We start from the raw sequence: 20,110 nt of genomic DNA on the forward strand, positions 1-20,110 counted from the left end.
GTCTTTGTGGCCTTGCACAGAAGATGTGTTTGTAAGGGAGGGAAGCAGAGTGAGGACAGGCATGGGATCGCAGGTAGAGCTTTGACCTTGGGGTGGCCCTGGATCTCTGTGTGGTTCTGGTCATTTCTTTCATTCCTTCGTGTTCTGTCTGTTCTCAATGTGCAAAGAAAAAGTCTTCAGATCTGGTGGAAGAGGACACCAGAGAGATCCTGGACACAGATGCCTGCCTCTCTGGAATACTTTCCTTTATTAGACTCGCATTACTGCCATCAATCTTCTAGAACAGGACTCCTTGGCTTTCTGCATTTTTAAACATGGGCAGTGATGTGTGGTGACAGTCGTTTTTCCTTGTGGCATCTGGTACTTTCAGGATATAGGTGGGACCTCATGGAAGGGTAGAGTTTTCTGACACTGATGCTCTGTTCTACTAGAACCCATGAATGAACAAGGGGCCGGGTGCTGACACCTGCTTCATTGTGTTTCAGCTCCTGTGGGCGTTCTGCTTCTGTCTGTCATACCAACACACCTGTCATTTCTGTAGGTCCCTATGGATGCAAGAGGACCTCCTTCTTTCCCAGGTCCACCCTGCACAGATACAATTTATCACTGTTCATGGGCTCTATGGGCTGCTTCCAGCTCCTTGATGGTGGGACAGTACCCATCACCTCCACCTCGACTATTTGTGAGACAAACTGAGCTGTATGAGTTGACATGTTCAGCATGTTCAGCTTCTATGTTGTTGAGTCTTTGAGAAGATGGAGAGATGGCCTCACACGCTTTGTAATGCAAGGGTGCTGCTGGATGTGGACACTGTTAAGATTCCTCAAGTTTCTCAGGACATACATATGTTGGGCTGTGTCATTTCCATTACTGAGCTGGGCTGCATATATCATTTGTGGAGAAGGAAAGAGTCTTTTAATAGAAAAGCAGGCATATCAGTTCTGCAGATGTGCCCAGCACATAGTCCATGTCCCTGGCTCTGTGAGAGATGAGGCAAACCCTTACCATCAGGGGCTTCAACTGTCCTAATGGGGAGAGAGTCACGTGAGTTAAATTACATGGAGCTTCTGGTCTACAATAATGGCAGCTCCAGTAATGGGTCCTCAAGTATAAGAGACGGAGACATGAAACTCATGGAAATGAATTGGAGACTGTGCACGAGAAGGGAGAGCTGAGATGGTACAGAGAGGAGGGTGTTGGACTCAGTGAGATGGAGTTGGAGGCCATTTGTGGCAGGGCCCACAACCTGGGCAGGGATAGTGAGCGCAGAGTGGCATCCACACAGAGCTGCTGTATGGGTTCAAGGATAGTCCATGCAGGTATCATCTCTGAAATGTCATTGTGGCCAAAGTGCACCCAGTTCATTATCTAAATAAAGACTGTTGTTTCTCTTGGAGGTTCTCCTGAAGATTCTGGATCCTTGTGAAAGAATGCCCTGGAGATTTGTAGTTTTCCTTGGTTCTTATGGGCTGCTTGTCTGCCTATGTTTGTGTGCCTCTGTGAGACTAAATGTGATGAAAGGTTGTAGATTAGCTGTGTGGCTTCCTTGGCCTTCAGCATGAATCAGACTCTTAGCAGGGAAATCAGGGTTGACCAGGAAACGCCCCTGCTGGAATCTTGTCACCGCACCCCTGAACCTACTGTCATGACCCTGCATGAAGGTGTACATCTCTGAAACTTCCCTCACAATTTCCAGAGGCACTGCCTGTGATCCTGCTGTCTCAGCCCTAATGCCAGCTCTCAGTGGGGCCATCTCAGAGCCTCAGCATTGTAATCTGAGAAGCAGGAACAATGTTGGTCTCTGAGGTCAGTGCGATGAAGAGTTGGTTAAGCACATCAGGAATTTGTAAAATGTATGGGATGAGTGGGCATTCACCCTTCTCAGGGTGGAAATGAATGTATCTGCACACAGAAGATCATCAACAGATGTTCATTCAGTTTCATGAAACTAAGGGTATAATGCCTGAGGTTGGGAGATTGGCAATTCCTGTTTCCAAAGATACAACAACGACCCCTGTGTTTTTTTCTATCAAAATTCAGGTCCTACTTTACAAAGAAGGAAAAGATAAGTATGAGAGTGTGTATATTCAGGCATCTACATCTAAGATCTGAGGTAGACATACAAATGCAGCCACACAAATATGTGCTCATCCAAGGCCACAGATGTATTGTAGAAGACAAAATGCATAGAGGAGAACAGAAGATCCCTTTGCAATAAGTCAAAATCACTTTGACGTAGAGGACAATCCGTTTGAAATTTGGAGAGGACACTGAACCATTACAAACCAGCTATGGTTATTATATATTTAGAGATGGTGTCTAATCTGCCCCTTGGTCTGAATGCTTTCCCTGCCCACCCTGTCCACTCCACTTTGTCCTTCCTAATGTCCCCTAATACACTTGTCACAGTTGTGTTTCTGTGTCAGTGTCAGCTTCCAGGAAAATCAACACTCATTCCCCATCAAGCGTACACTTTGGGGTTCCTGTATATGCAGTCAGCCAACACATAGTATGTACAGGATTGGTGGAAGAAGACAGATCATTCTTTGGGGTTGTAATGCCTGGAAGGGACCTATAGTTCCATCTGAGGAGTTGGATACATCCTTTAGGGAGATCTGGTGATGGTTGTTATATCTGTAGATAGAAACTCATGAGCACATGGCGTGCGTGCTAGTTGATGGGGTTCGTGCTGATGAGGAGGGCAGGTATCTGTCTCCAGGAAAGGGTCTCTTCCGATGGTGAGGAATGGATTCAGGAGAGCGGTAAGGAGGCCCTGCATCAACTCAGCTCTTGTGCCCTTGTGCACCTTACCAGCTTCCCCCAATAGCACCAATCTAGGTGGCCTCAAGGGGGCAAATGGCGCAGCTTTTGTGGTGAGTCCCACATGATGTCCCACAAAGCTTCCCCTGTTGCCTTATTGAGGAATCGGGAGGGCAGAGCTCCATGGTCTGAGATAGGTTCCTTGGACACCACCCAGGAGAGTTGTGGGTAAGCATATGGCTCCTTCTACATCGGCCAAGCCAATCCACTTTGCCCCAGGCACCCCGAAACCTCTGAGCCCCTTTTTCCTCCCAGCTTAGGGAAGCAGCCAGCCCTCCAGAAGCTTTTGGGTCATGGATTAGCCACCAAGGGTAAATGTCTGGCTGTCCACATGCTGCCAGCATTGCTCTAGCAAATGTCAACATGAGCAGCTGCTGTACAGGGGATTCTCCTCCATTGTGATCAGGGCCTGGGACAAAACAAGACATGAGAGGGGCGCCTGGGTGGCGCAGTCGGTTAAGCGTCCGACTTCAGCCAGGTCACGATCTCGCGGTCTGTGAGTTCGAGCCCCGCGTCAGGCTCTGGGCTGATGGCTCAGAGCCTGGAGCCTGTTTCCGATTCTGTGTCTCCCTCTCTCTCTGCCCCTCCCCCGTTCATGCTTTGTCTCTCTCTGTCCCAAAAATAAATACGTTGAAAAAAAAAAAATTCTTTAAAACAAGACATGAGAGAGGGAGAGACAGGAGTGCCCTGTGCTCCTGGACAGGGCTGCATGCACAAAGCAGATATCCTGAAGCCTGGGGAGAGGTGAAGAAAGAGACAGGCAGGGAGAGAGACATTGAATTTGTGATAGGGGAATTGGGCAAGTCCTAGAGAGTGAAAGGAAGAAATAGAGAGTGATGTGGTTAGAGATAAAGAGAGACAAAGAGGAAGTACAAGGAGAAAGTAGAGACCTGGTCCAGGAATGTGGGTGGGGTGAGATGGGCCAGGGGAGAGGGGATGTATGAAGTGTCTCTGAGTGCTGGGGCAGAAATGGCAGGTATCATGGGCATCAGTGTTGTGTGACTCCAAGACTCCAACATCCCTGGGGCCAAGCTTTGCAGAGGCTATTGCATTTGAAAAGATGGGTATCCCTCATTTCTCCTGGAATTGTGGGGGCACAGCCTCATGTTCTGTCATGGAGAGGGATGTCTTGAGGGAGAGTGTGCTGCTCTTTGGCAGGTAAACACTAGAGCCGCCCTGTGGGGAGGGAACCCGGACCCATCTCCCTCACTTCCCCAGGCCCTGTTGGATTTCCCCGCCGCTCCCTACCAGCTGGTCTTCCTCATGTTCTGAACCCAGGCATCAGGCATTGTGTTGCCCCCAGATCCGGCAGTCTGGACCTGGCAGAGTTGATCTGCTGATATTGATAAAAAGTATTTGACAAGAAGGTCCATATTCTCCCTCTGGAGCTAGTGGTGTGCATCAAGATCGTGGGTTTTTATCCTCCTGTCCACTGCCAAACTGAGGATGCCAGATGGTAGGTGAACCTTTTAAAACACCATAGTCTTCTCTTACATCAAATTCAAAGACATTTTCTTGTCCCAGCTTTCTTTTAATTTTGAAGAGATGGCAATTAGTAATTGAAGGCATAATGAATGGTCCTATAGGAATTTGACCTATATGACTGATGGACATTATTTCATACATCTGTATCACTAAAGCACATTTCATTGGAAATATTAGCCAAGGATACATACAATAAATTCATAACAGATGTGTAGCTCCCTGTAAGTTGCATTCTGACCCTGCCACATATGTGTCATCAAAGATATTATTAGTGACTATTCAGATAAGCTCTCTACATCAAGATGGTGATGTTAGAGAATCTAGTATAAATGGAATTTCACAGATTCTAAATTAGGAATGATTGTTTTTAATTTATAATGTTTCTGTGTTTCTTTTTTGGAGAGAGCCTGAGGGAGGGAGGGGGGAGAGAGCAGGAGACATGGAATCTGGGGCAAGCTCCAGGCTCTGAGCTGTCCGGACAGAACCTGACGCAGGGCTCAATCTCATGGACTGCAAGATCATGACCTGAGGGGAAGTCGGATGCTTAACTGACTAAGCCACCCAAGCGCCCCAGGAATGATAGTTCATTGGCAAAAAAAGATAAATTAAAGATAGCGTAAAGGATGTCAACTTTTCATTGAAATATTCTTCACACATTTGTTGTATTAGTTTTAGGCATACATTGTAGTCATTCCATATGTCTATAAATTATGTTGTACTTCAGCACAAGTGTAGCTATCCTGTGAAAGCATGCAACAATATTATTACAGGATTGACTCTATTCCATTGGCTGTCTCTTGTATCCCTAGGACTCATTCGTTCCATAGCTGGAAGCAGTTATCTCCCTCTCAAAGGTGTCAATTCCTTATCTAAGCTAATACTCTGGCGGTAAACACCATTACTTGCTCAGCATGTGTAAATTGGCGGTCTATTTTTCTGTGGACATTGCTTAAAACATTACAAATGATGTCATTATGTTAATAAATTCTGTGTCATTCTTCACTCAAAAAAAAGGAGAAGGAAAAGATTTCTTTGTGTCCCAGGCCCTGTCACTAAAACCCTTCCCATTGTGGAGAACAGGCGGAGTTGCCCAGAGCACCTTCAGTCCCTCAGCTGAGCGACCAGGACCTTCAACATTGCAGGAATTCCCATGGTAGCCAGCAGAGAGAGCTCAAGCACCACAGACCTGGAGGGGCGGGCTCCTTTGCCTAGGCAGTGATGGCCAGCAGAGGGCGCACCATCGGCTTTTCTGACCAAGGGCACATCAGAGCAGGAAGGGCTGCTGCTGCTCCCAGAGGACACAGGGCCTCTACCGCTGTCTCAGGACAGAGAGCAGAGCTGTGTTTCCAGCGGGTTCTGCCGCCCGCCCCAGGGGAGACCTTGGGAGCTTTGCAGAAACTTGGCATCTCCTGAGTCGCCAGAGAGAAGCTGCCTTGTTGTACTGAGTACTGAGGAGGGGGCCCTGGGTGGCTTCCCTGGGCATGATGGTTGCTAAACAGCATAGGCCCTTGCATTTTCTGGGTTGTTTCCGTGTTTAATTCCTCAACTTCCTGGACAGTATTTGAACAAGTCGTATTTTACTAAAGGACTTGAGGATTGCGGGGTTCCACGACTTCACCTCATAGATGCAGTCAATGGTTTGTTCCAGATTCAGGCTTGTTTCCGGTAAGAAACGCTGACAGAAATTCAGAAGAACGGGAGCTGCATTCCATTAGGACTTGAATACACGAAATGTTCGTCTCAGGACCTTCTAGAAGAATGAGCTGGGACCCACTTTCCGAGTCCTGCTGGAACCAGTGACCGAGGTAAGGGCACAAACTGTCCCCCACATCATACATGCTTTTTTAAAAAATTTATGGTTATTTTTCTAACCTAATGAAGTGATTGAAAACTACAGAAAACCCGGTAGGTAGGTGTCTTAACCTTATGTTATCTATTACTTTAAATTGCACTTAAGAAACCTACAGTGTAATATTAGTTTCAGGCGTACAATATAGACAAACACTTCCATGCATCACCTGGTGCTCATCCCAGGTGCACTTGGTAATCCCCAGCAGCTTTTTCATCCATTCCCCCACCTCACTGTGGAACCCCTCAGTTTGTTTTCTAGTTCAGAGTGTTTGTCACTGTCTCCTCCCCTCCCCCCTTTGTTTTGTTTCATTTTCATGTGTTAGTGAAATCATCTGGTATTTGTGTTTCTCTGACAGGCTTATTTCACCCAGCATAACATTCTCTCACTCCATCCACCTCGTGGAAAATGACAAGATTTCATGTTTTTATGGCTGAATAATATTACATTCCATATACTACATCTCAGTTTATTCATCAGTTGATGGATGCTTGGTCAGTTTCCGTAATTTGGCTTTTGTAGAAAATGCTGCTGTAAACTCATGGTGCATGTATCCCTTTGAAGAATTATTTTTGTATTCTTTCTGTAAATACCTCGTAGTGAAATTGCTGGATCGTAACATAGTTCTATTTCCATTTTTTTTGACGAATCTCCATGTTGTTTTCCAGAGTGGCTGCACCAGTTTGCATTCCTTCCCACAATGCAAGAGGGTTTCTCTTTTCCCACATCCTTGCCAACACCTGCTGTTTCATCATTCATTGATTTTAGTCATTCTCACAGATGTGACGTGTTATCTCATTGTACTTTTGAATTGTATTTCCCTGAAGATGAGTAATGCTGAGCATCTTTTCATGTGTCTCTTGGCTATGTTTATGTCACCTTGGGAAAATGTCCATTCATGTCATCTGCCCATTTTTAATTGGATTTCTCATTTTTTGGGTGCTGTATAACTTTATATATTTTGGACAGTAACCCTTTATCAGATGTCGTTTACAAATATTATTCCATAGGTGTTTTAGTTTTGTTGATTATTTCCTTTGTGACAGAAGCTTTTTATTTTTATGAAGTCCCATTATTTTTGCTTGTGTTTCCCTTACCTCAGGAGATATATCTACAAAGATGTTTGTACAGCCACTGTCAAATAAGATACTGCCTGTGTTAGGTATCCTCTGGGATTTTTATGGTTTCAGGTTTCACACATAGTTCTTTATTCATGTTGGATTTATTTTTGTGTATGTTGTAAGAAAGTGGTCCGTTTGTGTTTTTGTTTTGTTTTGCAGGTTGCTGTCTAGTTTTTCCAAAACCACATGTTGAGGAGACTTTTTTAAAGTTTATGTATTTATTTTTGAGAGAGACAGAGAGACAGAGAGAGTGAGAGAGAGAACATGCAGAAGAGGGGCAGAGAGAAATGGAGAGAGAGAATCCCACGCATGCTCTGCACTGCCCTGAGATCATGATCGGAGCTGAATCCACAGTCACACGCTGTGGAGCCACACATGTGTCCCAAGAGTATCTTTTTTTTCCCCATTGGATATCCTTCCCTGCTTTGTTGAGAATTAATTGACCATATATGTATGAGTTCATGCCTGGGTTTCCATTCTATTGGTCTCTGCGTCTGTGTTTTTGTTGTTGTTGTTGGTTGCCAGTACCATACTGTTCTGTTCAGTACAGCTTTGTAATATAACCTAAAGTCTAGAAGCGTGATGTCTCCAGCTTTAGTTTTGGTCTTCAGTTTCTTTTGACTGTTTGGGGTCTTTGCCACTCCATACATATTTTGGGACTATTTGTTCTAGTTCTGTGACAAATGTGTTGTTTGTGTGATAGGGATTTCATTACATGTGTAGATGTTTTGTGGAGTGTAGACCTTTTAACAGTATTTTGTTCTTCCTATCCATGAACATGAAATGTATTTCCTTTTCTTTGTGTCCTCTTCCATTTCTTTCATCAGTGTTTCACAGCCTTTAGAGTACAGATCTTTTACCTCTTTGGTTAGGTTTATTCCGGGTATCTTGGGGTATTTGGTGCACCTGTCAATGGGATTAATCCCTTACTTTCTCTTTCTGTTAATTCATTATTTGTCTACAGAAATGCAATAGATTTATGTACACTGATTTCTGTATATTTTGATTTGTCAAATTCATATATCAATTCTAACAATTTTGGGGGGAGTCTTTCACGTTTTCTATAGAGAGCATCATGTCATTTCCAAATAGTGAAAGTTCTATTTCTTCCTTGCCAATTTGGATGCCTCTTATTTCTTTTTGTTGTCTTATTGCTGTGGCTAAAACTTACAGTACTATGTGGAATAACAGTGGTGAGAGGGATCATCCCTGTCTTGTCCCCGACCTTGGAAGAAAAACTTTCAATTTTTCCCCATTGAGGATGAGATGAGCTGTGGGTTTTTCATAGATGACCTTTATTATGTGCAGGTAGGTTGAGTCCCAATATACTTGCTAGGGGGTTTTATCGTGAATGGATGTGACATTTTGTCAAATCGTTTCCCTGCATGTCTTGAAAGCATCCTATTGTTCTTATCCTTTCTTCTATTACTGTGGTGCATCATGTTGATTGATCTGTGAATGTGGAACCACGCTTGCAGTCCGGGAATATATCCCACTTGATTATGGTAAATGATTCTATTAATGTATTATTGACTTTAATTTGAAGGTATTTTGATGTGAATTTATGCATACATATTCATCGGGATATTGGTCTATAGTTTTATTTAAAAATTTTTAACATATTTAAAGTATTTATTTACTTAGAGACACAGAGTACATAAAAGTGAGGGATGGGCAGAGAGACAGGGAGAGGGAGAATCCTGGCCATGCTCCACACTGTCAGCACAGGGTCCAACGTGGGACTCGAACCCATGTGCTGCAAGATAATGTCCTAATCCAAAATTAAGATTTGGACACTAAACCCACCGAGCCACACAGGAGCCCTGGCAGTTTTCATTTTTAGTGGAGGCTTTAACTGGCGTTGGTATCAGGGTAATGATGGCCTCATAAGATGAATTTGTAAGTTTTCCTTCTTGTTTTATTTTTTGTAATAATTCGAGAAGAATACATATTATCTCTTCCTTAAATGGATGGTAGAATTCATTAGTGAAGCCATCTGGCCCTGAACTCTTGTGTTGGGGGGAGATTTTTTTATTACTGATTTGATTTCTTTCTGTTTTCAGATTTTATGTATCTTCCCGTTTCAGTTTTGGTAGTTTGTGTGTTTCTAGGAATTGTTCCATTTTTCTCAGAGTGTCCAATTTGTTGCATAGAGGTTTTCATAATATTATCTTCTAACTGTATTTTTGTGGCATTGACTGTTATTTCTCCTGTGTTATTTGTGATTTTATTTACTTGAGTCCTTTCCTTCTTCTTTGTGAAAACTCTGCCTAGGAGGTTTTCATGTTGATTACTGTTTTCAAGGAACCAGCCCCTGGTTTCATTGATTTGGTCTAGTGTCTTTTTGGTTTCTATATTCCTTATTTCTGCCTTAATCTCTATTATTTCCTTCCTTCGGCTGTTCTTCTCATTCCTTTAGTTATAAGTTAGGATTGTTTGGGAATTTTCTTGCTCTTTATGGTAGCTTGTACTGCTATATACTTGCATCATAGACTGCTTCTGCCGCATTCCAAATATTTTTACCAGTGTATTTTCATTTTCATTAGTTTCAGTGTATTTTCTCATCGATTTCCTGTTTGACCCATTCATTTGGTAGCATGTTATTTAACCTCCCTTTATTTGTGGCCTTTCCCCCTTAGTGTGTGTGTGTGTGTGTGTGTGTGTGTGTGTGTGCGCGCGCGCGCGTGCGCGCACGCACGCACACATGGTTAACTTCAAGTTTCTTAGCTTTGTGGTCAGAAAAAATGCTTGGTCTGATCTCTGTCTTTGGGTACCTGTTGAGGCCTGCTTTGTGACCTAGAATGTGATCAATTATGGAGAACGCCCCATGTGCACTTGAAAAGAATGTGTACTCTGTCATTTTAGTATGGAGTGTTCTGAATATATCTGTTAAACCTATCTGGTCCAGTGTGTGATTCAAAGCCATTGTTTCCTTGTTGAATTTCTATTTACAGGTTCTGTCCATCGATGTGAGTGATGTGTTAAAGTCCTCTCATATCGTTATATTATTATAAATGAGTTCTTTTATATTTATATATATAAATATATTAAATGTTTTATATACTTGGTGGTTGCATGTTGGGGGCATCAAAATTTATAATCATTGGATCATCTTGTTTGGTTGTCCCCTTTAGTATGAGATAGTGTTTGTCTTCATCTCTTGTTACAGCTTTATTTATTTTTTAAATTTAAGTCTTAGTTGACATACAGTGCATTCTCGGATTCGTGAGTAGAATTCAGTGATTCATCCCTTACATACAACACCCAGTGCTCATCACAACAAGTGCTCTTCTTAATATAGGTCCCCCATCTAGCCCAGAGCTGACCCATCTCCCTCCACGCACCTTCACTTTTTTTTCTCTATCATTAAGAGACACATGTAGTTTGTTACCACTCTTCTCTTTTCCTGCCCCCTTCCCATGTTTTCATCTGTTTTGTTTCTTCAGTTCCACATGAGTGAAATCATATATTTGTCTTTCTCTGATTGACATATTTCACTTAGCATAACACATTCTAGATCCATCCACATCGTTGTAAATGGCAGGATTTCATTCGTTTTGAAGCAGAGACATATTAGATTGTATATACATATGTATGTATGTATGAATATATATACAAACACACACACATGCATACACATGAATACACAGACACACACATACACAGACCCCACAACTTCTTTATACCTTCATCACTTGATGGATACTTGGGCTCTCCATAATTTAGCTACTGTTGCTAAAGCTGCTATAAATATTGGGTGCATGCAATTTTACTACTAGGTATTGACCTAAAGGGTACCAAACTACAGTCTCGATTTTAAAGTTTTTTTTGCCCGATATAAGTATTGGTACTGGGTTTCTTTTGATATTGTTGGCATGAAAAATGTTTTTTCGTTCCCTCCATTTAAATCTGCAGGTGACTTAAGTCCAAATAAGGCTTTGTAGGCAGTACCTAGATAGGCCTTGTTTTGTTTGTTTGTTTCTTTTCTTTTTTCTTTTCTTTACCTTTGTTTTCTTTTCTTTTCTTTTTTTGTCCATTCTGACCCCCTATCCAATGTCTTTTGATTGGAGCATTTAGTCAATTTACATTAGAGTAATTATTGATAGGTATATATTTAGTGCCCTACTAGTTGTTTTACCATTGTATCTTGATGTTTTCTCTGATCCTTTCTTGTCTGTAACAATTTTGGTCTTTCATTTCCACTAAAGGAGCCCGATTTATATATTCTTTGTTTTGACTGGTAGTATATTTCTTTACTTATTTTTAATATTTCTTCTTTTTTAAAATTTAACCCCAAGTTAGTTACCTTATAGTGGAATACAGTTTCAGGATTAGAATTTAGTGATCCGTCAATTACAAAAATATATCCAGTACTCATCCCAAGTGCTGTCTCTAATGCCCATCACCCATTTAGCTCATACCCCTACTCAGTAACCCTCCCGGAACCCTGAGCTTCTTACCTCTATTTAACGGTGTCTTATCGTTTGACTCCATCTCTGTTTGTATCTTATTTTTGCTTTCCTTTCACTATGTTCTTCAGTGTTATGAATTCTCTCATCTGTGGAATTTAATATGATGTGTGTCTTTCTCTGAAATATTTTACTTATAATAAAGTTCAGTTCACTCCACGTTGTTGAAAATAGCAAGATTTCACTCCTTTTGATCGCCGTGTAATATTCCATTGTATGAATATACATCTTCTTTATCCATTCATCCGTCAATGGTCATTTGGCCTCTTTGCATAATGTAGCTATTGTTGATAATGCTGCTATAAACATTGGAGTGTATGTGCCACTTGGAGTCAGCATTAATGTATCCTTTGTGTAAATACCTAGTAGTGCAATTGCTGGGTCCTAGTGCAGTTCTACTTTTGGTTTTTGTAGAGAATCTCCATACTATTTTCCAGAGTGGCTACACCATTTTGCATTCCCACCAGCATTGCAAAACTTTCCCTTTGCATCCTTGCCAACATCTGTCGTTTCCTGAGATGTTAATTTTAGCCATTCTGATAGGCGTGAGGGGATATCTCATTGTGGGTTTGATGTGTATTTCACTTATGAGGAATGAGGGTGAGCATCTTTTCATGTGTGACCAATCTAGATGTCCTGTTTGTTAAAGTGTCTCTTCATGTCTTTTGCCCATTTCGTCTCTGGATTATTTGGTTTTTGGGTGTTGAGTGTGATAAGTTCTTGATAGATTTTGGATACTAACCGTTTATCTGATATGTCACCTGCAAATATCTTCTCCTATTCCAATAAGTTTCCTTTTAGTTTTCCTGATTGTGTCCTCTGCTGTGCAGAAGCTTTTTATCTTGAGGTCCCAATAGTTTATTTTGGTTTTATTGCCCTTGCTTCTGGAAACATGACAAGCGAGAAGTTGTTGCGGTCAGGATCAAAGAGGTAGGTTGCTTGTTTTCTCCTCTAGGATTTTGATGGTTTCCTGTCTTACATTTAGATCTTTCATCCATTTTGAGGGGTGTGTGTGTGTATGTGTGACAGAGAGAGAGAGAGAGAGAAGTTTAAGAACATACTCCAGGTTCATACTTCTCACTGTCCAGTTTTCCCAGTACCATTTGCTGAAGAGACTCTTCTTTTTCCTTTGGATATTCTTTCCTGCTTTGTGAAAGATTATTCAGCCATATGTTTGAGGCTCCATTTCTGGGTTCTCTATTCTGGTCCTTTGATCTATGTGTCTGTTTTTGTGCCCGTACCATACTGTCTTGATGATTGCGGCTTTCTAATGCACCATAAAGTCCAGAGTTGGAATGTCTCCATCTTTGTTTTTCTTTTTCAACATTACTTTGGCTCCTTGGGGTCTTTTCTGATTCCATACAATTTTAGTATTGTTGTCTCTAGCTCTGTGAAAAATTCTGGTGTTATTTTGATAGGAATTACATTGAATTTCTCAATTGCTTTGGGTAGTATTGGCATTTTAACAATATTTGTTCTTCTAATCCATGTGCATGGGATTTTTTTTTTCATTTCTTTGTGTCTTCTTCAACTTCTTTTATAGACGTTGTATGGTTTGTTCTTTTAATTTTTTTAATGTTTATTTATATTTGAGAGAGTGAGCGAGCAAGTGACAGCGCATGAGTGGGGGGGGGGCAGAGAGCGAGAGGGAGACACAGACTCTGAGGCAGGCTCCAGACTCTGAGCTGTCAGCACAGAGCCTGTCAAAGGACTCAATCCCACAAATGCAGGATCATGCCCAGAGCCGAAGACAGCACTTAACCGACTGAGCCACCCAGGAGACCCTCTATTGTTTTAACTGTACTGATCTTTTCCCTCTTTGGTTGGGTTTATCCCTGGGTATTTTATGGCTTTCAGTGCAGTTGTAAATGACATCAATTCCTTGATTTCTCTGTTGATTCATTACTGGTGTATAGAAATGCAATCAACTTCTGCATATTGATTTTATATTCTGATACTTTCCTGAATTCCTGTATCAATCCTAGATGTTTTTTGGTGGAGTCATTCGGATTTTCCACGGAGAGTATCATGTCTGTGAGCAGGGAAAGATTGATTCCTCCTTGCCAACTTGGACACCTTGTATTCTTTTTGATGTCTGATTGCTGAGGCTAAGACTTCCAACAGTATGGTGAATAAAAGTGCTGAGAGTGGATATCCCCGTCGTGTTCCTGACCTTAGGGGGAAAGCTCAGTTTTTCACCATTGAAGATGATATGAGCTGTGGGACTTTCATATCTGGATAGTCTCATGTTGAGGCATGATACTTCTATCCCTCCTTTCATGAGGTTTTTTTTTTTTTTCACCATGAAAGGATGCTGCTGCATTTTGTCAAACGTTTATTCTGCATCTATGGAGAGGATCATGTGGTTGTTATCCTTCCTTTTATCAATGTGATGTATCACATCAGTTGATTTGCAGATATTGAATCTATTGTGCATTCCAGGAACAAAATCCACCTCATTGTCCTGAATAATCCTTTTTATGTATTGTTGGATCTGGTTTGCTACTTTTTGTTGAGAATTTTTGCATCCAGGTTCATCAGGGAAATTGGTCTGTAGTTTTCCTTTCTGGTGGGGTCTTTGTCCAGTTTGGACTCAAGGCCATGTTGGCCTCATAGAATGAGTTTGGAAGTGTTCCTTCCATGTCCCTGACCATGACCTTATCTTGTTCTTTCATTTGGGATGCATTCCTCTTGTCTTGGCATTTTGTTGAGTATTTGCCTTCTCTGTTACCAAAGCTCATTATGTTACCTGCCTCTGAGATGAATGGCTTTATGAAGAGGAGATCATCAAGTGTCCAGGGCCTAGCACATCACGGAGTGTCTGTGGTGTGTGTTGCATGCACTGTTTTATGTTCTGGCTGCACTATCCTTCAAGCCAGTTGTATGAGCAATGTATGGTCCTTGGCCAGAATGTGGTGAGACTTATCTAGGTCTGCTCCGATCTGCTTGTTAAATGAGACTTGAAACGATTGCCACTAGAAGTGAAGCATAACTGTCTGGTCAAGAGAGGTGGTCTGGTCATGGGCTTCCACTGGTGTTCTGGGGAATGGGCCAGGTCCATTGCGACAGAGGCAAGCTTCAATGACCTAGGCCAGTCTCGCCAGAACACAGGAAGTTGGGGTTGGTGTAAGCAGCTTAGGCACCCAGTGTGGGGATTGCCTTGTTTCCAGCATATGGCTCTGTGTTTTTTTTGCTGGGGGGGAGGTGTGCAGAACAGGGAAATGGTGCCACGCAGCCCACCTGCCCTAGCTCTTTGTCCCCTCATTGTGAACACTGCTTCTCAGGGATGTTCTCCCCGGTCAGTGTATAATCTCTCCAGTGTGTGCACCAGGCGTTGTACAGGTCACTGTTTCAATGCCATCTGACTCCAAGTTGTTGGCTGCCTTCTTTTCAGGAGTAGGCCAGTGCCATCATGGCTGTATCCCAGCCAAGACTGCTAACCTTTGAAACTCCACATTCTCGGGGTGCCTGGATGGCTTGGTTAAGTGTCTGACTCTTGATCTTGGCTCAGATCATGACCTCTTGGTTGTGGGATTCTCTCTTTCCCTGTTGTCTTGCCCCTCTCTGCCATGTGCTCTCTTTGTCTCTAACTTGAATAAACTTTAAAAAAAAAAGTGGCATGGAATACCTTATTTAGGCAAGACTGCCTCTCTGAGGGGAATGGCAGGGATCTATCAGTTAAATTTCCAGTACTGACTAGGAAATTATTTGCTGACCGGTGAAAGGTTACATTCCTGCAGGAATGAAATTAGGTTTAGTGACATGTGGCCTTAACGTAAGTAACTCCATGATGGGCCTGTGATTTTTCTTAACATTCCAAACCCAAATTTTTACACATACATTTTTTCATTAAATGTATAGCCCTAAATAATATTTTAGCCATCTACTGCCGGCTCAAAGATCATATCCTGTGAAACTCTGACCATCTCCTAATCATAGTTGAAGATCGACTCTGTGGCTCTAAAATCTTTGTGGCTCTAAGTTACTTTGATCTATGTTACTAAGATCTTTGTGAGTATAGGTTACTGCTGGCCTTTTGAAGTCTTTGACGCAGAGACCCCCAGCCAGGTTGCTGACCCATCTCTTAGGCACAGAAGCACCCTTTCCACGTCACCCCGCCCTAAAGCGTTGTCTTTCCCTCTGGTACTTCTGGGACTTACCCTTTGGCAAGTCACATATCCTCATGCAAACATGTCAGTGTGGACCAGAGAAAGCTGCTTGCCTGTGACTCCCCCTTCATGGTCACATCTTATCCTTCTGAAACCCTTTGAACTCCCTATCGTTCTTCCAGTCTTTGAACATCTCTTTGATTTGGAAATATTTGATTCTCTTATATTCCTGCTAAAAGTATACGTGAAAATATTAAAGCAAGGGTTCTTTACAATAAGTGAGCCAGTCACAATGCTTCATCTGTCCACGTGTATGTTTTTATTTTTGACAATGTTCAGGCATGATGTGACGTACATCCTGTAAAATCTGAGAATCATTCATGATCTAGCATAACCACCTTTATGGAAAGCCATTCAATGACATGCTCGTTCAAGATCAGAAAAACACTTAATTTACATACCACATAATAGAGTGGTATATACATACGTTATTATCGTAAAATATGTAAAGCTAGATGTTTCTATGAAGTGTTTATCATGCATTCAGTTTTCTGTACCATGAATGCTATTATTTAAATTAAACAATAGTAAGAACAACAAGAATAGGTACATGGCCATCACTAGTAACTAATACTGGAACGGGTTATATAATCTTATGTGTAGAAAAACCATGATTACTAATAATCTATTCTCTCATGATGGGTTTCTAGTTACCAAAAAAAATTGGGAAGATAATACTGAGTATCCACATACATCAGACTGTTTTCTCACTATTGATGTCATAATGGTTGGTACATGATCACAATCAAGGTATCAAAGAGATATGGTAGTATGAAGTAAAGTTTATATTTGTATTCAGATTGCTTCGGTTTTAACCTCTCCTAGCCCAGACTCATCCCAGCTGCCACATTACAGTCATCCTGTCTCCTTAGGCTCCACTTGGCCATGACAATTTTTAGATTTTTCCATATTTTTCATAAGGTGCAAAGTTTTGAGGATACGTTGGTACAATGTATTTTGTAGAATGATCCTTGGCTGGGATATGCCTAACGTTTGTTCAAATGCTTAAGCCAGAGTTATTGTGTTTTGGAGCAGAAGATCCAGAGGCATAGTGCCATCCATAATTATCACTTCACATAAAGATTGTTTACTCTGAATATTGCGGGCTTTTTTGGTTCCATACAAATTTTAGGACTGTTGTCGTTCTGTGAAAACTGCTGTCAGTAATTTGTTGGAAATTTCATTAATTCTGTCAATTGCTTTGGGAAGTATAGACATTTTCACTATATTTGTACTTCTGATCCATGAGTGTGGAATGTCCTTACATTTCTTTGTGTCATCTTGAATTTCTTTCATCACTGTTTTATACTTTTCTGAGTATAGGTCGCTCACCACTTTGGTTAGATTTATTCATAGATATCTTATTTTTGGCATATGACTGTAAATGGGACTGTTTTCTTAATGTCTCTTTCTACTGCTTCCGTATTGTCTACAAATGCAACAGATTTCTGTACAATGATTTTGTATCCTGTGACATTGCTGAATTCATTTATCAGTTCTAAGAGTTATTGGGTGGACTCTTTAGGGTTTTCTATATATAGTGTCATGTAATCTGCAAATCGTTTCGTTTCGTTTGTCTGCTGGATGTGGCTAGGACTTCCAGTAATTTGTTTACTAAAAGTGGTATGAGTAAACATCCTTGTCTTCTTCCTGACCTTACAGGAAAAGCTCTCAGATTTTCCCCATTAAGGTTGATTATAACTACAGGGTTTTTATAGTTAACCTTTATGACGTTAATGTATGTTTCCTGTAAACCTACTTTAGGGGGTTACATGCATGAACGGATGTTGTACTTTGCAAATGTTCCTTTCTGCATGTATTGAAATGACTGTATGGTTCTTTTCTTTTAACGTTTATTAATTTTGAGAGAGGCAGAGCGTGAGCGGGGGGGGGGGGCAGAGAGAGAGGGAGACATAGAATTCGAAGGAGGCTCTTGGATCTGAGCTTTCAGCACAGAGTCTGATGCGGGACATGAACTCAGGAATCATGAAGTCATGACCCGAGCTGATTTCAGACTGTTAAAGGATGAGCCACCCAGATGTCCCGATCATCTGGTTCTTATCCTTTCTCCTGTTGGTGTATTGTATCACATTGATTGATTTGCGAATATTGAACCACCTTTGTAGCTTGGGAATAAATCTCACTCAATTGTGGGATATATTTACAGTTGTTATATCTTCTTTTTGGATTGTACCATTTACTGTTATAGACTGTCCTCCTCTGTCTCTTGGTATGTACTTTTTTCAGTGTATTTTTTTCTGATACAAGTATTGTTACTCCGCCTTTCTTTTGACATTCATTTGTGTGATGTTTCTCTATCCTCACTATCATTCTTGAGGTGTGAAGTGGGTCACTTGTAGACATCTGAATCTGTTTTGTTTTTTCATCCATTCTTACTCCCTACCTCTCTAGATTGGAGCATTCACTCCATTTCCCTCAAAATTGATTGATATGTCTATATGTATTGCCATTTTATTGCCTGTTTTCTTGTGGTTTCTAATGATTTTCTCTGATCCTTTCTTGCCTTTCTTTCATGTATTGCTTATATTCTTTAGTGATATATTTTGATTTTTTTTATCTCTATTCTTAGCATATGTATGACTGGTTTTAGGATATGGCTACAGTTAGGTGTTTATGTAACCTCTTCTGCATTTAGCAGTTTGTATTAAGTTGATGATGGTCATTTACCTTTGAACCCATTACTTTCTCCTCCCTATGTTTTTGGCAGATGGTATTATATTTCAGATCTATTTCTCTGAGTACTTTAACTGATTTTTTTCCAGAAATGTTCATTTTTTATTTGAATTTGTCTTCTACCCCTATACTGTCACTGTTGGTCTCCCCTTTCCACTCAGAGAATCCCTCTTCATATTTCTTGCAGGACTGGTTTAGTGGTACAAACTCCTTTCGGTTTTGTTTGGGAAAGTCTGTGCCTCCTTCATCCTGAAAGATAGCCTTGCTGAATAGAGTATTCTTGGCCGCTGATTTTTCCATTCAGCACTTTGAATATGTGATGTCACTCATATCTGGCTTGCCAAGTTTCTGTTCAGAAATATGTAGCTAGCCTTATGGGTCTTCCCTTCTAAGTTAAGGACTGTTTTGCTGCTTTTACGAGTTTTCTTTATTCTCACCCTAATTTGTAACTTTGCTTACAAAAGTTTGTGTGTTGGCCTGATTTTGATGGGAGTTCTCTAGTCTCCTGGATGTGGATGTTTGTGTCCCTCCCCCAATTAGGGAAGTTTTCAGCTATTGTTTCCTCAAATAAATTTTCTTCCCCATTTTCTCTTCCTTCTGGACTCCTACAATACGAATACTATTATCTTTGCTGTAGTCACTGAGTTCACTTAGTCTCATCTCACGTTGCAGAATTCTGTTCTCTCTCTTTGGTTCAATGTGATTATTTTCCATCACTCAGTCTTTGAGGTCACTAGTTTGTTTGGCTGCTTCTTCCATCCCTCTGTTCATTCCAGCAAGCATGTTTCTCCTTTATTGTGTCCTTAGTGTCTAACTGTGCTATATCTTAACTCTGTCAGGGGTCTCACTGTTCTACTCATTCCACAACTCCAGTGAGTATCCTTAGGATCATTGCTTTAAATTTTGTATCAGGTATGTTCCTTATATCTCTTTGGCTTAGATCTCTGGCTGTGGCTTTGACTAGGTCTTTCATTGTGGATAAACATCTCTGTGTGTGCATTTTGTCTGTCTCTCTGGCTCTATTTCTCTGTGTTAAGAAAGTCAGCTGTGACTTCTGATCTTGAAATTAATGCCGTTATGAAAAAGAGGTCCTGGAGTCCTCAGCAGTGCACGTCTCCATTTATAGGCCCTGGACCTTCAGGAGGATATCGTATGGGTATTGCTCACTCCCTGCTGTTGTGTCTGGGTTACTTTTCCTTTCAGTGCAGGGGTCTGCACTAATTGCGTGTCTGTTGTGGGCTCTGCTTGCTCTCAGTGGTGTCAGTGGGACCCAGGCAGGCCAGCTGAGTCAAGAATCAGCATGAATACATGTGTCTCCTGTGGCCTAAGCATTGTGTGAAATGCCATGTTTATGTTGCGTCTCTACACAGGCAGGGACCTGGCTATCACTCATCCTTCTGGATCACCCGGTGCTGGGTCAGCTGACCTCCAAAGCACCAGGATCTAAACTCAAGGGAATTCAGCCCCTCTGGGTTTTAATGCCAAATGTTATGGAGATTAGTC

At 41.5% G+C, this 20,110-nt stretch overlaps 1 protein-coding gene across 5 annotated transcripts in view; it reads left to right on the forward strand.

Moving 5' to 3' along the window:
* The first annotated feature begins 5,665 nt into the window (after window positions 1–5,665).
* The window catches only part of KLHL20 (kelch like family member 20), a 142,360-nt gene continuing 127,915 nt past the window's right edge, over window positions 5,666–20,110 (forward strand). For all 5 annotated transcript variants that reach the window (XM_047840427.1, XM_047840435.1, XM_047840431.1 and 2 more), the window contains exon 1: window positions 5,666–6,110. The gene's annotated coding sequence lies outside the window, so the exon portion shown is untranslated. The remainder of the gene's footprint in view (window positions 6,111–20,110) is intronic.

Source organism: Prionailurus viverrinus, chromosome F1, assembly GCF_022837055.1.
Source record: "Prionailurus viverrinus isolate Anna chromosome F1, UM_Priviv_1.0, whole genome shotgun sequence".
Classification (NCBI taxonomy): domain Eukaryota; kingdom Metazoa; phylum Chordata; class Mammalia; order Carnivora; family Felidae; genus Prionailurus; species Prionailurus viverrinus.